At 40.8% G+C, this 26,451-nt stretch overlaps 1 pseudogene; it reads left to right on the forward strand.

The window, feature by feature from the left end:
- The first annotated feature begins 14,503 nt into the window (after positions 1-14,503).
- On the forward strand, positions 14,504-16,495 carry LOC121462542 (annotated as a pseudogene).
- The last annotated feature ends 9,956 nt before the right edge of the window (positions 16,496-26,451 follow it).

Here is a 26,451-nt window from a genome sequence, read left to right on the forward strand (position 1 = left end):
ACAGTTCTGTTTAGATTGTTCACCTGGTCCTGGTTTAATTTTGGTAAATGGTATTTATCTAAAAAAGTGTCCATTTCTTTTACATTTTCCAGTTTTGTGGCATACAGGCTTTTGTAGTAAGATCTAATGAGTCTCTGAATTTCCTCTATGTCTGTGGTTATGTCCCCCTTTTCATTTCTGATCTTATTAATTTGCGTGTTCTCTCTCTGTCGTTTGATTAGTTTGGATAGGGGTTTATCAATCTTGTTGATTTTCTCCAGGAACCAGCTTTTTGTTTCATTGATTCTTTGGTAGTTCCAGGACAGGCTCCAAAACCACAGAGAAACCTTGCCTCATTGATTCTTTGGATTGTTTTTTGTGTTTCTATTTTGTTGATTTCAGACCTCAGTTTGATTATTTCCAGTCTTCTACTCCTCCTAGGTGAGTTTGCTTCTTTTTTTTCTAGAGCTTTCATGTGGGCTGTTAAATCTCCAATATGTGCTTTCTCTGTTTTCTTTAAGTGGGCACTTAGTTCTATGAACTTTCCTCTTAGGACTGCTTTCATAGTGTCCCATAAGTTCGAGTATGTTGTTTCTTTATTTTCATTGAATTCAAGGAAGACTTTAATTTCTTTCTTTATTTCTTCCTTAATCCAGGTATGGTTCAGTAGTTGACTGTTCAGTTTCCATGAGTTTGTAGGCTTTCTGGGGGTAGCATTGTTGTTGAATTCTAACTTTAATTCATGGTGATCTGATAAGACACAGGTGGTTACTAATATTTTTTTGTAACTGTGTAAGTTAGCTTTGTTACCGAGTATGTGGTCAATTTTCGAGAAGGTTCCATGAGCTGCAGAGAAGAAGGTATATTCTTTCCTCTTTGGGTGGAATAATCTATAGATGTCTGTTAAGTCCATTTGCTTCATTACCTCCATTAATTCTCTAATTTCTCTGTTTGGTTTCTGTCTGATTGACCTGTCCATTGGTGAGAGAGGAGTGTTGAAGTCTCCTACTATTAGTGTGTGTGGTTTGATGGCTGCCTTGAGTTTTAGTAATGTTTCTTTTACGTACGTGGGTGCTTTTATATTAGGGGCATAGATATTCAGGAATGAGACTTCTTCCTGATGAATTGTTCCTGTTATGAGTATAAAATGTCCCTCTCCATCTCTTCTGATTGATTTAAGTTTGAATTCAACTTTGTTAGAAATTAGTATGGCCACACCTGCTTGTTTCTTAGGTCCATTTGCTTGATAAGCCTTTTCCCAACCCTTTACTCTGAGTAGGTGCCTGTCTTTGTGGTTGAGGTGTGTTTCTTGTAGACAGCAGAATGTTGGATCCTGTTTTCGTATCCAATCTCTTAGCCTGTGCCTTTTTATAGGTGAGTTGAGCCCATTGACATTAAGTGATATTAATGACCAGTGGTTGTTAACTCCGGTCACTTTTTTAGTAGTAGGGTTTGTTTCCCTTCTTTGAGTTGTGCTGGTGAAGGGTCTCTAGATGTCTGAGTTATTGTGGTCATTGTTGGACTCCTTGGTTAGTGATTTTCCTTCTATTATTTTCTGTAAGGCTGGATTTGTGGCTACGTATTGTTTAAATTTGTTTTTATCCTGGAAAATTTTGTTTTCTCCATTTATAGTGAACGAAAGGTTGGCTGGATATAGTAGTCTGGACTTGCATCCATGGTCTCTTAGTTTTTGGAGTACATCTATCCAGGACCTTCTGGCTTTCATGGTTTCCATAGAGAAGTCAGGTGTAATTCTGATAGGTTTACCTTTATAAGTAACTTGGCCTTTTTCCTTTGCAGCTCTTAATATTCTTTCCTTATTCTGTATATTTTGTGTTTTGATTATTATATGGCGAGGGGATTTTTTTTTTGATTCAGCCTATTTGGTGTTCTGTATGCTTCTTGAACCTTCATAGGTACATCTTTCTTGAGGTTGGGAAAGTTTTCTTCTATAATTTTATTAAGTATATTTTCTGGACCGTTGAGCTGCACTTCTTCTCCTTCTACTCCAATTATTCTTAGGTTTGGTCTTTTTATTGTGTCCCATATTTCCTGAATGTTTTGTGATGAGTGTTTGTTGGACTTGCTGTTTTCTTTGATCAGTGCGTTTATTTTCTCTATGTTATCCTCAGAATCTGAGATTCTTTCTTCTATCTCTTGTATTCTGCTTGTTATGCTTGATTCTGTAGTCTCTATTCGTTTACCTAGATTTTCCATGTGCAGCTGGCCCTCTGTTTGTGTTTTCTTCTTTGACTCCATTTCAGTTTTCAAGTCATGAACTGTTTCCATTATCTGCTTGATTGTTTTTCCTTGGTTTCCTAGGGTATCATTCACTGATTTACTCAATTCCTCGAACTTTCTGTTATACTTCTCATCCATTCTTATAAGGGCGTTTTTTATATGCTGTTTAAGGGTGTCAATCACTTTCATGAGTCAGTTTTTTCTACTTCTTCTTGATTAAGGTGTTCATGTCCTCCTGTTGTGAGGTCGCTGGCTTCTGGTGGTTTCGTGTTGTTTTTCAGATTGTTGGGTGAATTCTTGCATTGGCGCCTGCCCATCTCTTCCTCCGAATACTCCCCTATGGATCTTCTTTTACAGGATCAGGTCTTCTTGCCCACTGATGTACCTTCCCAGTGATGTCACTCTCCAGTGATGTTTCTCCACAATGCTGTTTCACTCGGTGCCCAGATCGAAACTCCGTGCTGCTTGGTTAGCTCGCGAACAAAGCGCCCACCCTGCTTGCTGCAGGCAGGCTATGGGGACAAAGGAGCTACCGCCCTCCCCTTTGCCCTCCCGATTCGGGTTCGGTCCCAGCGCCCGAGCAGGCTGAGCAGGGAGGCACTATGCCGCCAAAGAAGGGAGGGAGGGAGGGAGACAGGGGGTGGAGGGATCTGGATGTAAGCTGGATGGGATAGGAAGAGAGAGGATGTATCAGGCAGTATAGCCCCTGTAGGATGGCCAGGAAGTGTAGGCGGGCTGAGGTATGTTCCTGGCTGCCGCAGCACTCACTCACCACAATGATGTTTCATTCGGTGCCCAGATTGAAACTCCGTGCTGCTTGGTTAGCTCGCAAACAAAGGGCCCACTCTGCTTGCTGCAGGCAGACTATGGGGACAAAGGAGCTACCGCCCTCCCCTTTGCCCTCCCGATTTGGGTTCGGTCCCAGCGCCTGAGCAGGCTGAGCAGGGAGGCGCTATCCCTACTGAGTTTTTTGACTCATCCTCCACACGTAATTCATCATTTAGACCAGTATTACTTTTTACAGCAGAAATTGGAGCTTTTAATTTTCTTGGTGAGGCACATTCTCCACTGTGACTGGGAATGACTGAGCCACTGTTGGCTTGGGGGCCTGCGAGAGGCCCCCCAAGGAATTTCCTGATGATATCAGATTGCCCCGTCTGTCTGTTGTTGACCTGCATTCATTGGACCAATGCCAGCCTTACCGCATCTCCTACATATACCTGAAGGCCGAGGTCTATTTTTGTCATTCCCAGAATAGATATTATTCCTAGAAATTCTTTGCCTGCAATCCCTTTGCAAATGTCCTAATTTACCACAATTAAAACACCTGGCAGTTTGATGTCTCCTCATTGCTTTGGAAATCGCTTCTCCTACCCAAGATTCATCATTATAGCTAAACGTCTCAACATTCATCGTATGCTGAATCCATTCATCCATAGGTGCTGATCTAGACTTTAAAGGCCCAATTATCTTTTTGCATTCTATGTTTGCATTCTCAAAAGCTAGAGATTCAAGAAGTATTCGTCTAGCTTCTGTGTCTGTTACCCCTATGTCCAAAGCCTTAATTAATCTTTGCAAAAAGTCAATAAAGGGTTCTCTCTGTCCCTGCCTAATTCTGGTATATGATTCAACCCTTTTTTCTGGATCTTGTATCCTATTCCAAGCACTTAAAGCTGCTTGGTGACATAGACACAGTACTTCATCGTCATAAAGAGCTTGGACCTGTGGATCAGCATATTCTCCTGCACCAAGAATTTGATCTTGGGAAACCTCAACACCTTTTGCTCTTCCTTGCTGTTCCATATGTTTGGATTCTTCTCTGAAATAAATTCCAAACATCAAGGAAGGTCCATCATCTAAAACTGCAGACATTAACTGATGGAAATTATGGGGGGTAGCTCTAGCATTAGAAGCCCAAGTCCTTATCATTTCCTTTACATTTGCATTGTGCAAGCCAAAATTAACAACAGCTTGCTTAATTTCTTTCAGATCATTCATTGCTATTGGTGTCCATCTAGCTTCTCTGACTCCCTTTGAGCCTTTAGAAGTTGACGCTTTGTCAGAATTAAGTATAGGGTATGTTGTTAGAACCCTGGGTAAGCCAGTTCTAATAGCTGGTGGAGGCATTGTATCCTGTCCTTGTGCCTCCTTACTCTGTTCACCAGCTGCAATAATTTCTCCAATCTTTTCAAATCTTTTTATCATTGTCTCTCTTAAATCCTGAATCTCCTGACCTGTATATATTTCCAGTGATTTCACTGAGGCATCAATTTTTTGTCCCCATTCTGCACCTGTGATTCCAAAGCTTTAATTTTTTCCTTCAAAGATACCATGTCCTCCTTAAACTTTTCTTGTATATCTTGTAGATTCCCATCTTGGAGGTACATTCTGTCTGTTACCTTATCAAAACTTTGTGATAAAGTCTGAACGTCAAATTCAACAGCCTGAACCCTTTCAGGTAACTTTCTAATACCCTTGGATATGGAGTCAATTTTGTCTGTCATAGTATCCACTTGTTCAGATAACCTCTGATTTTCAATAATTTTAATCCTGTCAATTAGTTGTTCATTATTAGCTCGTAAAGATTCTATCGTTCTTAGGAGTGCCATATTCTTCCTTAATGATAGAATATGGAAAAGAAAACTGAAACCTAGTAACAAGCAAATCAAGGTATTCCCATAATCATATAAACCTTGTATGATGTAATCCATTGTATTAGTAAATATAAATTTACTAATCCATTGTATTAGTGAAAACAAAGCAGTAAAATTTACGTTAGAAACAAAAACTGCCATATTACCTATTATCCAGCAGGTGGCACTGTTTGCCGAGTCGTGATGAAAACGGGGTCCTGTTTCAGTGCCTTAGTAGATGTTAAAAGGTGGAAAATGCAAGTTTCTCAACAAAGTAAATGTAATTAAATCAATTCCCGAGACGGAACCAGAAACCCAGAATCCAGGGGTAGAGAAGAGCAACCTGGAAGCCGCTTATGCCTCCACGTGACAGAGTCACCCTGAGGGGTTGCAGCTTTCAGCAACCGCATGCTCTGGTTTGTGCCACTTAAGAGCTGTGCTTGCAAGGGAGATTTAATAACGACTCAGAAAAGAGCAAACCACGCGGGCAGAGACTACGCAGGCCTGTGGAGTTTAAATCCACGTGGGGAGGCCAAGGCCGCTGCAGCAAGGCACAGGAGGCGGCTGAGGAAGGGAGGGCTCCCGCCAAGCTGAACTCGCGGCCGACAGCCGAGAGGGGAAAGGAGAGGTTCTAAAACCAAACATTGGGCGCCAAAATGAAGGCGTAAGTCACAAACAGTGCCACATCAGTTTGGAATTATTATTAATAGGGTGGTATTTATTTAAAGGGGAAAAAACTTACAGATCACTGTCCCAGGCAACAGCCCTCTACGCAACCAGGAAGGGAGTCTAGTCGCTGGCGGAGCAGGAAGTGAAGAGAGAGAGGGGAGAGGGAAGTGGCCACTTTTTTAAAGGGAGAGAGACCACGCCCCAATGGGCTGGTATCTCAGCAGCTATAGGCTGGAGGAGTGGGAGGACCTCCCGCAATAGCTTGGCCAAGTTTTATTATTGGATAGCCTTTCTGTGATCATAACTTGAAATTATTTAGTTCACCGAACTTTGTCCTCATTGGTATAAAATGGGACCCACTTAGTATTTATTTGACTGCTATTTACCACATGACTCTATCTTTCTTTACATATGGTTTAAATGTTTAGTAATCATCTCAGCTTTGATGATAGGATTCAGTTTATACACAGCCCCACCCTCTCTATTGCTTGTGTCACCTCCATTAATTTTGATGACATTGAATTTGTCAGGGCATTTAACTTCTGTTTTCCTCCTTTCAAATTCACAATTATATACTATAATATTTATAATTTGTAGGGTTTCCCACTCCCTTTGATTTAGCCTTTCTACCTCCTGGAATAGGTATCCCAGGAACCTAAACCAATATGCCTTACTAGTCAGATAGACAACCCAGATTGCCCTTCCAAACAGTCTTTATCTGATTACAAATAGACCAGACTCAGAGCTTCCCCCAAGGGACAGGAATCAGTAGCTTGTTCTCAGGGATCCTGGAAATCCCGGATGCTCCTGTCAAAGAGCTGAGCGTTCCTCACTTGTGGTGGCACATGTTTATTTAATCTTAGCTCTGGAGGCAGAAGCAGTCAAATCTCTGTCACTTTCAGACCTGATCTGCATAGGGAGTTCCATACCAGCCAGGACTACATAGTAAGATTCTCTTTCAAAAGTGAGAATGGGAGTTGAACACTAGGCATTGGGTGCAGGATGACTTACACACCTGTTCATTGTGTGCGCTTTGACTACCCAGGATAGGGGAATGTTTTTTTTAATTATAATTTTTTATTGATAAAATGTAGAATTTTAAAATGCTTAAATTGTTCATGACACTTTGATTTATACAGGAGTTACTTCCCAAAAATGTTACCCATAGCTGGATTGAAAGAGTATTTGGGAAATGTGGCAATGTAGTTTACATAAGTATTCCACATTGCAAGTCTACTGGGGATCCAAAGGGATTTGCCTTTGTGGAGTTTGAAACAAAAGAGCAAGCAGCAAAAGCCATTGAGGTATGTCTGTAGGGCCCATTGTGAAGTGGCGGCCAAAGAATCCAGTTCTCTGCTTGGAGAGTAGGATAGGGGAATGTTGAAACACTGATCTGTCCTGATGATGACGCAGGTTTTTTACCTCAGTAGTAAGCAGACTAAATAGCATTCCCATGATGACTTGGAAGATAAAATTAGTGCAGGAATCTGCAGAAGGCAGGAGCCCTGCTCTGGGTGGCTGTATTTGTCCATTCACTTGCTCTTTAATTTAACTTAAACCCCAACATTGGTCTCTGTTTCTTCCGAATAACTTTTCTGTATCTCAAAATTAAACATTGGAACAGGACTCATTTTTTTTCTTTTCTTTTCTAGGTGGATATATGCATGTGAAAGCCCAAGGTTGGTATCAGGAATCATCCTCAGTCACTCTTACATGCTATTCATTGAAGCAGGGCCTTAAACCCGGGGCTCACCGCCATGTCTAGTGGTGCAAGTCAGCTTGCTCTAGAGACCTCATGTCTCCAGCTTCCAAGGCTATGATTACAACCAGGCCACAGAGGTTTCCATAAGTTATAAACTGATTGGCCCATTAGCTCAGGCTTTGTATTAGCTCTTATAACTTATACTAACCCATTATCCTTATCTACATTAGTCACATGGCTCGGTACCTTTTTCAGCGGTGTAGGTCACATCTTGCTTCTTCCATGATCTGGGCAGGACTGGGAGGAATGGGCTTCCTTCTTCCCAGAATTCTCCTGTTCTCATTGTGCCACCTCTACTTCCTGTCTGGTTGTCCAGCCTATACTTCCTGCCTGGCTACCTACCAATCAGTGTTTATTTAAAATATAATTGACAGATATAGAATTGTTCTCCCGCACCACCTATCCAGCATTTTCTGGGTCTCAGGGGACCTAAACTGGCAAGCACTTAACTGTTGAGCCATCTGCCCAGACAAACATTTGGATTCTTTAGTATACTAGGGGTGCTTTCTGGAATGACTGGATTCTTGGAGATTCCAGCAGAAAAATGTCCATCCATATGGTCCAGACATCAGATCCCACACACCTGGAAACAGTGATACCCTTGCATTTACTCTGCTCACAAGCACTAAAGCAGAGACACATCTAACATGTAGTGCCTTTGATACAACCTGGTCCAAAAAGCAGCACTGTGCCTGGCGGTGGTGGCACATGCCTTTAATCCCAGCACTCAGCAGGCAGAGGCAGGTGGATCTCTTTGAGTTCAAGGCCAGCCTGGTCTACAAGAGCTAGTTACTGGACAGGCTTTAAAGCTACAGAGAAACCCTGTCTCAAACAAACAAAGCAAAAAACCAAAAAGCAGCACTGCAAATGACAGCCCAAGCATTCCTACAAGTCAAGGAAGAATTCCCAATGTTTTCACTGTTAAATACAGAAGGGTAACAGCAGATACAGAAGGGAGGTATCACATATTTACCTCCAGGAATGGGTTCTATCAGGATAAAGGGCCTCAGGCAAGGATTGGGCCTTGGTTGGAGAGAGCATTAGAAAGGAATAGTATATCATGTTCGGGGTGGGAGAAGTCTTCAGAAAAAAATCCCTGAATAAAGGAAACTATGGCTTCTCTATCCTGTTGGAGTAGCAGTAAACCCTACACCATGTTATTCCATTTGAGATAGCCTACTGGCAAGAAATATGGAAGGGCCAGGTAATGGATAGGGCCATAAATTAAAGGCTGTGAAAACGCAGCACAGAGCAACTTCTTAACACTGTCACAGAGGGAGCACTGCTTGAGGGTTGCCATACCAGCTCCAGTGTCGTCTGTGTGACATGACTTATGTCATTAGGCCGGACAGGAGCTACGTGTCCCTTGGGGCGAGGCTTCCTGGCAGAGTACTCAACCCTGGCCTCATATCAGGGTTGATCAGCTACCTGGAATATGGGTCTGTGAAGTCTCTTATATGACTATGTTTTTTTTTTATGTATTAATCGAGAAATGTCTCTTGGGAGATGGCTGATAGACGGGGAGGGACTTGATGTCCCAGAGGAAACATGACGACAATAGAAAGATAGAAATGGAGCCAACAGTATCGAGTCAGGAAATTAATGACCTACTTACGAATTTAAGTAATAGGCAATCATGGAACATTTCCATGAAAGATCCACCCATAGTTCATGCCCTTGTGAAGCTGGTCTGGAGGGAAAGTGAAACTTTTAGAAACATTCTCAATGGATTGCAACAGGAGGAACTGTTTGTGAAAACCTAGATATATTTGATTGTAGTAGGAGAAGCAGGCTGCGTCCCGCCACCTGGCTAACTTAATCCCCAAAATAACCACACAGAAATTGTATTAATTAAATTACTGCTTGGCCCATTAGTTCTAGCCTCTTATTGGCTAACTCCCACATCTTGATTGAACCCATTTCTAATAATCTGTGTAACACCATGAGGTCGTGGCTTACTGGGAAAGATTCAGCATGTCTGACCAGGCAGCTCCATGGCAGCTCTCTCTGCCTGCCTTCTTTCTCCCTGAATTCAGTTCTATCTCCCCGCCTACATAAGTTCTGCCCTATCAAAAGGCCAAAGCAGTTTCTTTATTTAACCAATGAAAGCAACACACATACAGAAGAACCTCCTACACCTTTTCTCCTTTTTCTGTTTAAACAAAAAGGAAGGCTTTAACTTTACCATAATAAAATTACATATAACAAAACAGTTATCAAGCAAAAATTACAGTTACAAAATTTATATCTATTTTATCTTTTATCATAACAAAGAAAAACTATAACTATAACTAACTATTCTTCAACTCAATCAAAGACTCCAGAAGGATAAAATATTACCTAAGTAAACAAGAAGTAAGCAACTTCCAAAACTCTAGAAATGTTAGAGACATCTTGCTTCCTGGACAGTCAACCCAAAGTTTTTCTGTACCGTTGGGGCATCCATCTTTAGGATACAGGCCCATAGTATCCAGCAGACATTTCCATGAAGCAGGAAAATTTAAAGACAATTCAGTCACTTTTTTCTGTGTCCTGCAGAATATCTCACAGACTCTTTTATGAATCAGGAACCCCAAAGGATCATCACACCTTTCTTCAAGTTTAGCAGTCATCTCTCTGTGAGTACTGCATGTTCAGTTTATGCTAAAGTCCAGGCAAGAGCAGTTTCTTCCCCAATTGGCTAACCAACTCCATAAGGAGCCTCTTTTTTTTTTAAATATTTATTTATTTATTTATTTATTATGTATACAATATTCTGTCTGTATGCCTGAAGGCCAGAAGAGGGCGCCAGACCTCTTTACAGATGGTTGTGAGCCACCATGTGGTTGCTGGGAATTGAACTCAGGACCTTTGGAAGAGCAGGCAATGCTCTTAACCTCTGAGCCATCTCTCCAGCCCAAGGAGCCTCTTTGATGCCCATCTTCCTCTTGAAGAAGATTGGTGCTGCCAGGAGCAGATGTGTCTCATTATCATGAAAAGCCCTAAGTTATTAAAACATTTTAAATGCCATATTCTGTAGTCTTTGAAAGATATGAAGAATGCCTATCTAACTGAAATATATTTGTGCATATCCAGAAAATCTAACATGACAACAAACTTGACTATTATAGATTATCCATTAACAACCTATATTTCCTAATTATATATTACATTTTTAAATGAACTACACAATTATAATACCTTAATCAAGATCAGAAATACATATACATATAACAAAATTGATCTTAAACTTATAGTAACAAAGCAAAATCCATACCAATGCAAATTATTCGTATCTATAGCATATCTCCCTTTAAATCTAAAAGAACATTTATAAACAATATTTGGGAATATGAGTGCAGTTTTTTCTCTCCAAACTGCTTCATGCTATATGGGGGTGCTGTTATTCAGGTCTTTTATGGTATAACCTGTGTGCTAGGTTCATCTCAGTCGGAAGCTGAGTGAATAAATTTTCTGAAGGTGTTCACAGTGACCTTTCAGAAGAGTGTGGTCTATCATACCATATTGGTCTAGAAGCAATCCACAGAGTCTCATCTTCTGTGAAAACAAAAGAAGAACCTATTTTCCAAAGCATCATATCCTTAGACTCAAATTTGGAAGTCATGATACCTTTAAAACATACATGCTTGTTTAGCATAGCAGACCACACAATGACATGTCTCTCTGTATTTAGCTCCTTCATGGCCAAAAATATTCAAAGAAAACACAATAATACACAAAATCCAGACTCTCTGTGAACTTTCCATTTTTACCTGGCTTATTTTTTTTTATGACTTTACTTTGTCTCTTTAAAGACTTTACCCTTTTTTTTAAAGCATTAACTTTCTTTTATGACTATATACTTTTTAAATTTTCTCTCCCAAGTCTACATACATTCATCTAACACTATGACCCATTTAGAGGTCTTTTATGTCTGAATCTGTCCTTATTGCATTGTCTGTGATTCTTTACTATCCAGGAGCACTTTTTAAAATGCTAAGCACTTCTTAAAAACTTAAGTTGCACCATGTAGGGGAAATACAGAAATGCCTGTTTCCTGCCCAGTCTCAACCTTAACTGCACTGTTATTATGATAATTACAATAGTTTCTGCCTGAGATCAGCACAGTTCAGCATGGCAGAGCTGCTCCTGCTTCAGAGCCATTTGGTGCCCCTGAGCCGTGCACCGTTCCAGACACACAGCAGTCCACATTGCCATCAAGCAAGCCATAGCAATTTATAAACAAAACCCTATCCAAATTCTCTGTCTCCCACAAGGAGCATAGCCCAGAAAGCCGGCGTTTTAAAAGTGTGTGGCCTTTTTTTCCACTACAGCTGAATCAGGACTGAATCAGGAAAATCTCTCTTCAACACACCACAAGAAAACAGTAAAAAGCTATATTAAACTCTGTTTTTTTCCTGTGTGTCTAGAATCCCTTTTCAAGCCCTCTCAGGTTTTATGTGGAGTTAGTCGACCACGTTGAGGCGCCACTCTGCCTGGCTAGCTTAACCCCTGAAATAACCACACAGAAATTGTATTAATTAAATTACTGCTTGGCCCATAAGCTCTAGCCTCTTATTGGCTAACTCTCTCGTCTTGATTCAACCCATTTCTAATAATCTGTATATCACCACGAGGTCATGGCTTACTGGGAAAGATTCAGCATGTCTTACCAGGCAGTTCTCTCTTCCTGCCTTCTTTCTCCCAGAATTCAGTTCTGTCTCCCTGCCTACATAAGTTCTGCCTTATCAAAAGGCCAAGGCAGTTTCTTTATTTAACCAATGAAAACAACACAAATACAGAAGAACCTCCTACACCACTTGATAGTGAAACCATAAAAGTCCAGACACTTATTGGGAATGAACACTCAGCTAGAAAGAGTCCATTGGGAATTCCCACTATTGTGATGTATGGTAGAAAGCATTATTTAATTCAAGCAAGGTGGTGGGCTGCTCCATTAGGAAAGAACAGTATGGGAATGTATAAAACTACACCTGAGCCATTGCCACATACAGGAGTATATGATGAATAAGGAAACAGATGGGTTAATGTACAAGGGCAAAGAACATTATATTGGTCATTAAATTTCATGGAAAGATTGGCCCTAGCCAGACCTCCCTGGTGTCTGATATCTAAGGCCAGCCAATAAGCAGTTATGCAACAATTGTTAAAACAGTATTTCCTTCATTGGCCACAAGACAGAGTTACGCAAAGGCTAGAAGGAGGCATGAAGGTTAATCCAGTATGGTTCAGTGGTCCTTGACATAATCAAAATGAAACTATTACAGCACAAATATTGGCTCGAGTTGAAACCACTAGTCTGAAGTTTTTATTTCGTCTGGCCTATGAGCATGTTCTCAGGGGCAAAAGGTTCTTGGGGTAGAGGATGTATCATGTCTAGCACTAGTTCCTGATAATGTATCTTTTCTTAGAAAATGCTGATGTTGCTTTGTTCCCCCATGGTCTGTTTCATGTTTGTATACTAACTGCAGAAGTAAAATCTCAGCAGTTTCAAACCACTCTCTTGTGTTTTGTGTTTGTTTGTCATTTGTCAAACTCTTGCCTTCCTGAGTACCAAAGCCTTAGTTCTCCTATGGTCATGGTATCCCGAGTAATCCGGGCTGTGGCAGAGGATATGACCTGATTTCTTTAGGCCACGGGATCTGGTACCTTTAGAATAACCAGTGTCTTAATGGGACAGGATGAATATAAGAGGTGAGGAATAACCAGATATCCATGAGATATTTTTCCTAGGACTATCCAAGTTCTCTTTGTGTCTCTTGCATTTCTTTTTCTGGAGATTGCCCTCTTCCTTTCTCATCACTGATGTCACAGAGCTCATTACCACTAGAAGAACTTCCTCTGCAGGAAGCTGAGAGGCTTCCAAGTCACAGATTTTACTTCCTGATGAACAGCATTGACCACAGCTTCCTTGACCCATAGAGACCTTATGACTGCCAAATCTGAGCATAATCTGCCATGGTCATTCTAGCCAAGAATACATCATGGCCTACGACCTGGGTCTCTTTTCTCTCTTCAGCATGGAAACCATGTCTGGAAGAGATCCTGCTAGCTGATCAGAACTACAGTCAGTCCAGATTGCTAGCTCCAGAAGCCACGGGCCAGCTCCATCCAGCTCTGTGAGCATCCTGCATCCAATGCTACTGCTCTCCTTGATTCACTCATCCCCATCTTTCCTTTCTCACTGCCTTGCTCTCTCCAAGGTATCACTGTACAGCCCTGACTAGCTTGAAATTCCTATGTAGACCAGGCTGTGATCTTGAACTCACAGAGTCTTCCTACCTCTGCCTCCCAAGTTCTGGGATTAAAGATACACAACACAATTTCTTTTTTATAATAAGAAATTCTCTATTGCATCCTAAAACATTAAAATTTTATTGTTTTCATTTAATTATATAGTGAGTCGATTCCTGGACATGAAATACAGAATATAACATAGTATCCAATTAGATACCAGTTTGTCCTTGCCTCACATAGGTGTTCTTCAGTTCTGCTACCATTCCACAGTTCCTGTTCTATCATTAGTCTACCCTCTGCATATGTACTACATAAAACAGCATTCCATTGTATTAGAAAGTGAAATTATGTACTGCATTTTGAAATATGCAATAAATTATTGTCAATGATACACTATTGTGCTATAGAACACTTAATCTTTCTTTAATCTTATGCATCATTTAATTCATGTAAACTATTGTAAGATATGTTTATGCTTCCAAATGTAGTTACTTAGTATAATCACAGAAAAATGTAGATTTCTCAAGTGACAAGTTGTGACAACAGGTGTGAAAATATGTCTGTAGAAGAAGCTCATTAAGCATGGTACCCAGGAAGAGTAGGGGGCTGATCAAGGAGGCTTTCTCTACTGAACATCTAAAAAGGTCCCAACTTTCAGAGTAGAAGCTGGTAAATAAGTACAAGAAGTGTTTTGACAAATCAGGCTCCTTTGGCAGCTATATTGATGAAGTCTGTCATCTAAACACAAGTAAAGGAGATGGAACTGTGTAAACAGATACATGTAATGAATATGGATCCTCTGAACTGCTCTCAGTAACTGCTGTGTACACTGAGTAGTGCATGCTGTAGACCTGCTATGCAATGAAACCTCAGGGATGACCCAACAACATATAATGACTAACCAGATGTCACTGTTTTGTTATTTCTTCAAAGGAGTGTTCAAATGAAGCACTAGAAAAGCTGTGTGATAGTGACCAGTATCATGAGAATTTCCGTGGATTGGGTATAGGTCCCCAATGCTGTCGGTCTCCCCCTTTCTCTTGAAAACACATGCAGGCTGTTTTAGGAGTCAGTGACCTTTGAGGACGTGGCTGTGACCTTCACCCCGGAGGAGTGGGCTTTGCTGAGTCCTTCACAGAAAAATCTCCACAGAGCTGTGATGGGCGAAACCATCCGGAACCTGCATGCTGTAGGTAAGAGGGGTATAATTTCTTCACATAGTGTCTACTGCCCACCAATGCTGTTCTGTGCCTTGGAATATGAAAACGGAACATATAGATGAATCAGCTTGGTATGGCCACAGTGTAGCAAGAACCTGAACCATAATTTTCCATGATAACTTATAACAGGTTTTCTGGGTCTACTTTTAGGACAGATATTGGGAGAAAAGAACACTGAAAATGATTACAAGAATCCTGGGGGAAATTTAAGGTAATTTGCATTCACAAGAAAAACTAGTGTTTCTCAGAAAACCTGAAATTGTAGAAAAAAATTAAAACAAACACAACAAAGTAAGCCCAGCATTAAACTGATTTATTTTCAAAACATCCTTAAATATACCTACAGACTGAGTGTTTATAATTCAAAAACTTAAATGTGAATTTGTTGAGTATAAACATGATACCACAAATGACACTTTCTGATGTTTTAATGTATATAAACTTTGTTTCACAAAGTTATTAAGGAAATCATGTGACATTATCTTCAGGTTTTGGATGATAAGTGTATTTGAAACTTAATAAATGTTTGCATTTAGGTCTCATCTCATATATGTTCTAGTATTTTAGAATCTAACACATCTGTCCTTTCTGTTTTAGATGAGGCATGTTTAAGCTATGTTTAAGTGTAATGCAGATTTTCAAAATAGTTAACTTTGGGAAAATCACAGAGAAATTCCACATGATTATCACTGCTTTGACTATTGGCAATTAAGCCATCTTGTTGAGCTTTTAATGCATCATTTTACACAGTTTATACAGGATATACAGCTTACAATTTTCTGATAATGTAAGAGAATAGGTCTTCTACTTTTAAATAGATGTAAAATTATCTTGTACTATGCCACATTTTTGTTTCAGATGTTACGTGGTAGAGAGGCCCTGTGAAAGTGAAGAAGACAGTCAATGGGAAGAAATCTCCAATGAGATTCCAGAACCTGCGGTGAGCCAGAAAACTGGAGTAGTGTCATGTGAACGTCATGGGTCTGAAGACTTTGTTGGTCATTCATCCCTAAATGTGTCCCTCAGAGATCAGACTAGATGCATAACTCATGACTATAAGGATCATGGAAAGAAGCCATATAAATGTAAGGAATGTGGGGAGGCTTTCTGTTCTCCCCAAAACTTTCAGAAGCATGAACAAATTTATATGGGAGAGAAATCCTATGTCTGTAAACAGTGTGATAAAGCCTTTAAGTATCTCAGTTCTCTTCAAAATCATAAAAGGATTCACACTAGAGAGAGAAACCATGAATGTAACCAGTGTGGGAAATCTTTTAAGAGACACAATGATGTTAAAGTGCATGAAAGAAGTCACTGGAGAGAAACCCTATGTATGTGAGCATTGTGGGAAAGCCTTCACTCAATCCAGTTACCTTCAAATACATAAAAGAAGTCACACTGGAGAGAAACCCTATGTATGTAAGCATTGTGGGAAAGCCTTCACTCAATCCAGATACCTTCAAATACATAAAAGAAGTCACACTGGAGAGAAACCCTATGTATGTAAACACTGTGGGAAAGCCTTCAGTCAATCCAGTTACCTTCACATACATAAAAGAAGTCACACTGGAGAGAAACCTTACTCGTGTAAGCAGTGTAGGAAAGCCTTCACTTCTTCCAGTTCCCTTTGAAGGCATGATGTAGTTCACACAGGAAAAAAACCCTATGTTTGTAAGCATTGTGGGAAAATCTTTGGTCATTACAGTAGCATTGACAAACATGAAAAGACTCATCGTGAAAGTAGACTCTGTTAGTATAATAAATGTGGGGAAACGTTAGTTGTTCTGTGTTGCAAGAAGGGGCTGCTTGTTCGTCCCAGCTGCCTGGATAGCTTAGCCCTGAAATAACCACACAGACACTGAATTAATTCAATCACTGCTTGGCCCATAAGCTCAAGTTTCTTATTGGCTAATTCCTACATCTTAATTTAACCCATTTCTTTTCATCTGTGTGTCGCCACATGGCAGTGGCTTACCAGGCGAAATTCTAAGCATCTGTCTCTGGCGAATCCATGGCGTATCTATGACTCTGCTTTCTTCTTCCTAGAATTCAGTTCTGTCTTTCCTGCCTACCTAAGTTCTGCCCTATCAACAGGCCCAAAGCAGTTTCTTTATTAACCAATGAAAGCAACACAAAGACAGAAGGACCTCATACACCAGTTCTGATTCCTTTCAAATACATAATTGACACTGGCAAAAAAAACCCAAAGATTGTATGCAATATAGGATGATGCCTTCATTTATCCAGTTCCCATTGACACAATGAAAGGATTCATACTGTGAAAAACATGTGGATGTAATACAGGAAAATGTTCACTCATTCTGGATCCTTTAACAAACTTAGAAAAACTCACAACTGGGGAGAAATTCTAAATATAAAATGTAGAAATATTCCATTACCACTTGACTTTCTAGTATTCATGAAAATGCACAATCTATAGTATAAGGGATTACAAATGCAAAATAGCAGTATGGAGAGGAGCCCCTTGAATAAAAAGATACCTCAAAAATAAAAGCTTCAGATGACCCACATCTAACAATATACACAGAACCAAAGGATTAAATATGAAAAAAACACATAGCAATTTTCTGTTTTCCTGGTTTAGATAGCACATACCTGTGACAGGAAGAGCAGGCTGTGTCCCACCACCCGGCTAGCTTACACCTGAAATAATCACACAAAATTGTATTAATTAAATTACTGCCTGGCCCATTATATATAGCCTCTTTTTGGCCAACTCTCACATCCTGATCTAACCCATTTCTACCAATCTGTGTTCAACACGAGGTCATGGCTTACCAGGAAAGCATCAGTCTCAGACAGGAGCTTCATGGCATCTGCCACACTGCCTTCTTCCCAACATCCTGTTCTGTCTGCTCTGCCTACCTAATTTTCTGCCCTATCAAAAGGCCAAGGAAGTTTCTTTATTCAACTAATGAAAGCAACACAAATACAGAAGGACCTCCTAGACCACATACCTATAATTCCAGGACAAGGGAAACTCAAAACTAAAGATTAAGAGTTTTGAATTCTGGGCTATATTGCTTACCTGGATTAAAGAAAATTTGTTTGTTTTTCTTTATTCTCGATAATCTCATTCATTCATACAGTGAATTATGATCTTATTACTCTCCCTTTTCTCCCTCCAACCCATTAAGTGTAATTAACACTGCCCATTAGTGCATGGGTATAGCTACTTTTTCAAAAAAGAATAATTATGCCTTCTCCAGCAGTTGTCAATTTCCAATAGCTCCTCAGTAAGGGGTAAAGGTTGGAGATCATCTACTCCATCAATGCTAGAATTTTGACTGGTTTGACCCTGTGCAGATAACCACAAATACTGTGAGTTCATGAGCGGAATGACAATGTAATGAACAGAAGACAGCATCTCACACTACTCTGATCCTCTGACTTGCTTTCTTTCTACCTCCTAGAAAAATGTTTGTAACAAAGTTTTACTGTTATCTTAGTGTTCTGTTGCTATGAAGAGACAACATGACCAAGGTAACTCATAAAAGAAAAGACTGTTATAGAAATTATAAGAAAAAAGGATAGATTATTGAATCTACTTTAATCCAAAACAACTATTAATCTCAAAATATTTTACATTGGTATGGGTTTTGGTTTATTTATACAAATTTAAAATTAATTTAGTTATACTGTATGTATGTTTCTACTCTTTTTAGGGTATTAGGTTTATGAAACTCATTTAAGAGTAATATATAATTAAGAAACACAACATAGATTAATAGTCATCTATAATAGTCAAACTTATGTCATATTAGCTACGTTTTTAAGATCATGAAAAGATATATTTACATAAATAGTCTTTAAATGCTTCAAAGAATATGGCATTTATTTTATTTTATTTTTGGTTTTTCGAGACAGGGTTTCTCTGTGGCTTTGGAGCCTGTCCTGGAACTAGCTCTTGTAGACCAGGCTGGTCTCGAACTCACAGAGATCCGCCTGCCTCTGCCTCCTGAGTGCTGGGATTAAAGGCGTGCGCCACCACCGCCTGGCAGAATATGGCATTTAATATGTTTAATAACCTAAGGCTTTTCATGATAGTGAAACATTGCTGCTCCTGGCAACACCAGTTTACTTCAAAGGAAGATGATGGGTATTGAGAAACCTCTGTGTGGAGTTTGTTTTTACTGTGGTAAAAGCTAGCTAGCTACTGGGCGAAGAACTGCCCTTCCCTCAATTGCTGACAATAAACCATCCAAACTGTACCAGCAGGACATAAGAAAGGTGACTGTCGAAATTTGCCAAGACAAGGTAGGAGAGTCCTTCAAAATTCCCTGCTTTACAAGAAAATCTGCCAGGTATGCTAGGGCTGTAGGACAGAGTTGGATGCCCCAACATTGCAGAGGAACTTTGGGTGACTGTCAAGGCACCCTGATGTCCCTGTCATTAGGTAATATTTCATCCTTCTGGGATCTTTGATGGAGTTAAAGACTAAATAGTTAAACTTATAGTTTTCCTTAGTTATAAAAGAAAGCAAATTAGGTATAAAACTTTAGATTCACAAAGATGGGATAGATAATGGAATATTTTCTCTGATTTTGCCAAGTGTAAATGAACTGGATTTTGTAACTAATTTTTACTTAATAACTGGTTTTGTTGTATATAATTTTACTATGTTAAAGTTAAATCTTCCTTTTTAATTAAACAAAAAGGGGAAATGCTATGGAACAATCTTTGTACACTGTAAATATGTATTGCTCTCATTGTTAATAAAAAACTGATTGGGGGCTGGAGAGATGGCTCAGCAGTTAAGAGCACTGGCTGTTCTTCCAGAGGACCTGGATTCAATCCCCAGCATCCACATGACAGCTCACAACTGTCTGTAACTCCAGTGCTAGGGGATGTGATACTTTCACACCAATACATATAAAAAAAATTAAAGAAAAGCTGATTTGGCCAATAGTTAGGCAGGAAGAGAATTGATGATATAGCCCAAGACAGAATGCTGCAGATAGGAAGGGTGAAGTCTGAGTCTTGAGCAGATGCAGAGGGAACAGGAAATAAATGTGCCATGATAATAAAGGTACTGCCATGTGGCAGCGCATAAATAAGGGGTATGGGTTAATTTAATATGTAAGAGTTAGCTAGTAACAAGTCTGAGCTGTCCACTGAACATTTACAATTAATTATGAGCTTTATTGTGTTTATTTGAGAGCTGCTGGCAGGACAGAAACTTCTGCCTACCGATTAGTTACAGTTTTAGAGGTTTAGTCTATTACCATCATGGTGAGGAGTGTGGTGGGGAACATGGTAACATGCAGGCAGACATGGTGCTGGAGAAGTAGCTTCTATATCATGTCCACATCTAGCCCCACCATAAATTATCTCTTGGACCAGTGTAGAGGCATGGGAATAATTGAGACATAGTTCACACAGTAGTATCTGGAGGGAGTCTCAGGGTTCATTCACATCCTGAAGATCACCCATGTTTATTATCCAAACAGCTTTTATATCAAGAGGTAAACGGAAGGGGAAGATCATTAGTATTCTGTTTCTGGGGTAGAAGGACTAAGATCAAGTCCACCTCTATGGCTACTCTGTCACATAGCCTGAATTAACACCTCTTCCCAGGTGATCTCCATAGTTATAAAGAAGGAGCAAACCAACATTAGCATATTCTGACCCTTTGTTAGGGATGGTGACAGTTTGTCTGGAAAGGCTAGATTACCAACCACCTTCTGTGAGGCCAGGTGCAAACTATGGCCTGAGAGTCTGGCCGCCATACAATGTAGACATATGGGCCTGTAATATGGCCCTACAATATCAGGATCCATAGGCAGCAGGAAGAGAGAGACACTGAGCCTGGCTTTGGCTTTTGAAACCTCAAAGTCTAAGAAGGCCACACCCCCTAACCTTTCCACTCCCTGATGACAAAGCACTCAAATATATGGGGGTTCCTCTAAACCACCATAAATGTCCCATGAAATTTCCTCTAGAAACCTATAAATGAAACTAATACAAAGCTCTGAAACATTAATTTGTATAATTTTTATGCAGTGCTTCATAAAATAACCTAACATGAAGAAAATATCCTAAAAGTTACAGATAGATTGTTTGTATCAGTGTCTCGTGCTTAAATAGACTTCTGATCCATGTCTCATTCTGACTCCAAACATTTGATGACAGAATTCAGTAAGTAGTGTTTATGCAAGATTGTTATAGGTAAATCAGGATTCCCCTTTATGGGGGTTTAGTCTTATTGATAAACAAATTTTAAGATAAACTTAGAAGAAATCTCAAGGACCATTTCCTTAGTGTTTAAGAGAAAAGCAGTAGGGCAGGCACACTGAAACCCCAGCAGTTGTTGTTGGGCATGAAGGTGAACAAGGAGCTAGAGAAAGGTGGTATAGTGGTATATAATTTGTGTTTTAATAAATAAAGGTTGCCTGAAGATCAGAGGGCAAAGCAGCCACACCAGTCATCCATACAGGCCAGGGAGTGGTGGCACACACCTTTAATCCCAGGACTTGGGAGACGTAGGCAGACAGATCTCCGTGAGTTCAAGGCTAACCTGGGCTACACAAGATCAATCCAGAAACAGATCGAGGTAGTCGTGATTCACATCTTTAATCCCAGTGTTTGAGAGTCACACACTTTTAATCCCCGCAATGGGGAGGTAGAGACAGGAAGGATATGGCTGGGCAGAGAGAGGAATATAAAGGGAAGGGACAGGAACTCACTGGAGTGTGGAGTCTGAGGATTTGTGGAGACAGGATCTCACCCATTTGGTCTGAAGATTGGATAGAGGTAAAAGGTCTCTCTAGTGGTTGACTGCGTTACCTTTCTGATTTTGAACCCCAATATCTGTCTCTGGTTTTTTATTATTTGTGTAACAGGGTAGAGTCTTTTATTTTGTTTTTTGTTTGTTTGTTTTTTGGAGATAAGGTTTCTTTGTGTAACAGCCCTTGCTTTCATGGAACTCAGTTTTTAGACCAGGGTGACCTCGAAGTCACAGAGATCTGCCTGCCTCTGCCTCCTGGGTGCTGGGATTAGATAATCACCACTTGTTGTAGGACTTCCTGGAGAAAGCACTCCGATTCCAATGAGAGATGTCACTGGTGGAGCAAAGCCAGGAGAGCTCCCGAAGGTTTTGATCCTGGTTCCAGTCGGTACTCTCATTTTATACTATAAAGAACAAGACGGGGGACAGGGAGCACAAGCAGGATCTTACAAAAGCATACACGGCAGTCAGCAGGTTATCAAGAGTTCTATTCCAGGTAGCAAGTGAAGTCATGCTTGGCAAATGGGTGGGTACAAGCAACGTTTTAAGTAAATCACTAAATGAATCAATAAATAGTATCTAATAATTAAGTCTTTCTACCTTAGCCACCATGTGGGTGCTGGAGACCAAACCACATCCTCTAGAAGAGTCGCTGGTGCTCTTAGCCACTGAGCCATCTCTCCAGCCACCCCCCCCCCAAGACATTCTTATAAGAACTATTTATCTTTAGCTGCAGGTCCTGGCCTGCTCTAGTGTGGCAGCTCTTCCAATTTCTCCAGACTACGTTTTGCCAGCAGTGCAATGATGTCACTCACTTGGCTTTGTTCCACCATCTGCAGTCCTGGCATCCTCTCCAGCACAGGCTTTCATAACCTCACGAATGTGTTCAATGAAGTTGTGGGTCAGTTGTCCACACAGTGCCCTGGCCTCCAGGCCAGGCTGCCCTGCTCATTAATGCTGCAGAGCCTATCCCATGGGTGGCTGAGGAGAAGCCCTGACTGGTGAGCTCTGCTCTGGGGCTGACAGGAAGAGGCTCCCAGCCTTCTGCTTGCCGGTCACCACGGAAGTACCAGAGTGCCCCTTTATCTTTGCTTCATTTTTTCTTCTTCTGGCCATTCCCTTTCACCCTCATTTACTTCATCCATTTTTCTGCCTTTATTAATTTTTAACTTTATGTCGTAAGTAAGTCCTTTGTGCTTATTCTTTTCTATAAATATTTTCTATAAATAATAATGTGGTTAGCTTTAACTGGTTTGGAGCATTCCTGTTCATGATTTGCTTTCTGGGCTAGACAGCTACCAGGTTCTCTGCCACTCCAGGTGGATCTTCGTGAGTTCAAGACCAGCCTGGTCTACAAGAGCTAGTTCCAGGACGGGCTCCAAAGCTACAGAGAAACCCTGTCTTGAAAAACCATATATATATATATATATATATATATATATATATATATATATATATATTATGAGTTAATGGCATTTTGAGCTAAGGGCAAGTGGTTATGGTTAACAGTTTAATGCTTCACACAGTCTCCAGTCTTTTTATGTTTCTGCAATCTACGCAGAACTTCTTTCCTTTTCCTTCTCCACATCTAACTCCTTTTCAAATCTTCCCCAAAACTAATCTCAGGACATTACAGGCATTTATCTCTCTCTGCTATCATTATCCCATTTTTGCTGAATCAGTTTTAATTGCTTAATTAACTTTGCCTTTGGTTCTTTATTTAATAAGCACTAGATTTGCCTAGATCTCTCAAGTCTTTGCATAAATTTTAATGAAAACCAGGAAACCTTTTTGCCTTGAATGTTAACCCATCTTCCCCCATTAGCATCATATCCCCCTGTATATGGCAATGTCTCATCAGTAGACTCTGGAAACTTAAACATACTATCTTCCCTTCTGGGGGAAACCAGACTGGATCCCTAGAACATGAGCAGGGAATGCCAAAAGTGCGCGGGCTCAGATGCAGGCAGCGCAGCACACACATCTTCTCTGCAGGCACTCTTCCTTGAAGTTTGTGCCACAGCCTACGTGAGAGGCTAAGCAGACTCTGCAGGAGGTGGCGTGACAGGGTTTCTCTGTAGCCTTGGCTAGTCTAGGCTGGACTCGAACTCAAGAGATCTGCCTATCTCTGATTCCTGAGTGCTGGGATTGCAGGTGTGCACCATCATTGCCTGGCTTTTATTATGATTGTTAATAACATTGAAACAAATTAATGCTGACCATGTGCACATGGGTGTGGGGACAGTCACAGGGGCGGGGCTTAAGGCAACCAATCAGCAGGCACATTGCCAAAGAAAAGTGACCCTCCCTCAGCAGTTACCAACACTCTAGGGTGGGGCCTTAGAATCCAATTCCCCATCCATGCTGTAATTTTGACTGACTTGATCTTGCCTAGGTAACCACAGACGATATGAGTTGTGTGCGCAGCAGCCATGTCAAAAGACATGTTCAAAAGACAGAACTTCACACTCTCCTCTGAAAGATTGCGGTCAAAGAGACCATCACACCAAAACGAGGGATGGAATAGGACTCGGCTTCTTTGGGAAGCAGAGTGCAGAGTCGTTATTCTTAGCCCTATTATACTGTCACGGCTGAATGGAAATGCACAGCACATACGGGACTGTCATGACTGCTTCTTTTTTACTGGACAGAGAACAGCTTTTTAGATGTTACTGATTGAGCCTTTTCCCAAAAGAAATCCAAAGAACATTACAGCTGGTCAATAAATATTTGTTGGAGTGTGAAGACAGCATTATGCCAAACTTATGCAAACATCCTCTGGTTCTCAAGGGACGTCTGGCAAGTGCATTGTCCTGGCCTGGCATAGTTCAAGAAATCCTCATTTCCCCTTTTTATTTAACTGTATATTGTAGCACAATATTGAATACAGCTTCTCAATGTTGAATCATTTCTTGATTGTCAGATCTTTCCCCCAGACTATTAAACATAACAAAATCAAACAATCGATATAAACATTACAGCATGGAGGAGCTTGCATTCTTAAGTTGATTAAATGAATTTAACTTCCCCAATCCATCAGCAATACCCACCAATAATTTATTTCTAGTCAGTCCATGCATTTGTATTGCAATGTAATATCCCAGACTGTAATTTCAATATTGCCTGAGCCATATACTAATATACATAACAATACGCCAGGCAGTGGTGGCACAAGCCTTTAATTCCAGCACTTGGGAGGCAGAGGCAGGTGAATCTCTGTGAGTTCGAGGACAGCCTAGTCTACAGAGCAAGTTCTAGGACAGTTAGGGCTACACAGTGAGACCCTGTCCAAAAGAGAGAAAAAAAAAAGAAAAGAAATATACATTATACTATATTAGCACATTAATTATATACTAATACACATAATATTTTCTAGCCTCATCCCAAGGGAAAAAACTCTTTTTATGCCCAGATCACAGAGTTCCCCAAAAAGCAACTAGGAGACAGAGTACTGTATGTAAAAACAAAGAGCCTTTATTCTTACACAAGTTTGCAAACTCAAACTTTCCATGTGTCCAACGTATTGGAATGATAGGGTAGCCCCGAAGCTCAGCTGGGGTGGTGTAATGTTTTAGATAATGTCGTGCAGTTAGCAGTTACCCGAGGGACAACAGTGGGCCACGAAGGTCAGCCAGGTCCCACCACCCGAGTCCTCTGTTGGCCCCAGGTAAGTGGGAGGCAGCAGGAGAGAGACCTCGGTGGGTCACCAGCAGGGCAGCCAGTCCCACCAGGAGCAGTGGCGGTGAGAGACAGATACATCATGCAGAGAGGCAAGTTTATTTAGTGGGTTATGGAGGGGAAAGGAAAGGGGGAAGGGGAGAAGGGGGAAGAAGAGAGAAAGGCACAGAGAGAGAGAGGGAGAAAGAGGAAAGAAAAGAGAGAGGGGGGAAAGAGAGAGAACATAGTTACCAGAAAGAAAAAGAGCACAGGCTGGAGGAGGTGGGATATCCACTTCCCTCAGCAGAAGGGGAGGGGTTGGGAGAGGGCAGGGTTTCTCTCTCTCTCTCTCTCTCTCTCTCTCTCTCTGTAGCTTTGGAGCCTGTCCTGGAACCTCGAACTCAGAGAGAGCCACCTGCCTCTGCCTCTCAAGTGCTGGGATTAAAGGCAGGCGCCACCACACCAGGCTAAATGTGTAGCCCAGGCTGGCCTTGAACTCCCTGATCCCCCTGTCTCCACCTCCTTCAGCAAATCCTACTGGCATGTGCCACCATAATTGGCTTTCTTTCATTTTGAATGATTCTCACTATGTGTTCATGGGAGTTTCCTTATACTTTAATAAAGGATGAAAATGTATACAATGGCTGTCTCTTGAAACAAAGTAATTCTTTGTAAAAAATTTCTACCACCATAGAACCTAGTACTGTGGTAACTCTGACTATTACCACACAAGTTAACACCAAGCAGCTAGAAAATCTAGACGAGTTAACTTACATTTGGTTAATAAGGTATATTTAATAATCAAGATTTTTAAATTTCTTTTTTTGAGGTAGAAGTACTTTTTTATTCTTACATAAAGAATTAAAACATCGCTGAGTCTGTGGTGCTGCAGGACATAGAACACTGTCCATTTATTGGAGTTGATAGCTATTTTGATTTGATCTGATAATTTTTTGTTTTTTGTTTTTGTTTATTGAGACAGGGTTTCTCTGTGGAGCCTTGGCTGTCCCGGCACTGTCTCTGCGGACCAGGCTGACCTTGAACTCACAGAGATCCACCTGCCTCTGCCTCGTGAGTGCTGGAATTAAAGGTGTGAGCTACCAACGCCCAGCTTACAAGCAGCAGTTTTTAAAACCAAACATTCTGACACAATACAATACAAAGATGTTCTAATTCGATCCAAATAATACCAATCAAATTTTCCACTTCCTCCCCTCCTCCCACACACCCTTCCCCCGACCCCCTCCATTCCAAAGAGAGGGCAAGGTACCCTGCCCTGTGGGAAGGCCAAGCCCCCCCACCCCC

Source organism: Microtus oregoni, unplaced genomic scaffold (assembly GCF_018167655.1).
Source record: "Microtus oregoni isolate MIOR12 unplaced genomic scaffold, Mior012 000025F_ref0000491, whole genome shotgun sequence".
Classification (NCBI taxonomy): domain Eukaryota; kingdom Metazoa; phylum Chordata; class Mammalia; order Rodentia; family Cricetidae; genus Microtus; species Microtus oregoni.